This window comes from Bison bison, unplaced genomic scaffold, assembly GCF_000754665.1.
Source record: "Bison bison bison isolate TAMUID 2011002044 unplaced genomic scaffold, Bison_UMD1.0 scf7180017864254, whole genome shotgun sequence".
NCBI classification, from domain to species: Eukaryota; Metazoa; Chordata; class Mammalia; order Artiodactyla; family Bovidae; genus Bison; species Bison bison.
Window position 1 is genome coordinate 5,325,101 of NW_011494826.1, and position 757 is coordinate 5,325,857.

A 757-nucleotide genomic window follows, 5' to 3' on the forward strand; every position below is an offset into this window, starting at 1 on the left:
GGAGAATCCCAGGGACGGGGGAGCCTGGTGGGCTGCCGTCTATGGGGTCACACAGAGTCGGACATGACTGAAGTGACTTAGCAGCAGCAGTAGCTTTGTTTTATCTTAGATGAAAGAAAAAAAAAGGCATACATCAAATTTGAGGGCTATAGAATTTAATCAAAGGATGGATATTAGTATATTATTTTACCACATGTAATCCTAGAACACTGTGAGATTCACAGGTAAAATGCTTTCGTTAACAATTTGATTCTTCCCTTTGAACTTGTGGGAGAGGGGGGCAAATGTTGACAGTCTATTCTTTGACCATCTTTCCATTTGATAACAGTGGTTGGCAATCCCAATTATAAGCACAGATTTTGTTTGTAGAACTGAGGCCCCAGAAAAACATGAGGAACCAGAGAGTTACTATGGTCAAACGGTCCCCATTTCCATTATTTTCAACCTCACTCTAATTTTCATAACCTGCACAAAGACACAGACAGGCTGATTCAGATATTTCTATTTAAACTGGGGAGAATTATGTATTTGTACCTACATATTAATGGCAACCCACTCCAGTATTCTTGCCTGGAGAATCCCATGGATGGAGCAGCCTGGTAGGCTACAGTCCATGGGATCGCCAAGAGTCGGACATGACTGAGCGACTTCACTCACTCACTCACATTAAAGCCATCATGAGAAATGCTGGGCTGGAAGAAGCACAAGCTGGAATCAAGATTTCCAGGAGAAATATCAATAACCTCAGATATGCACA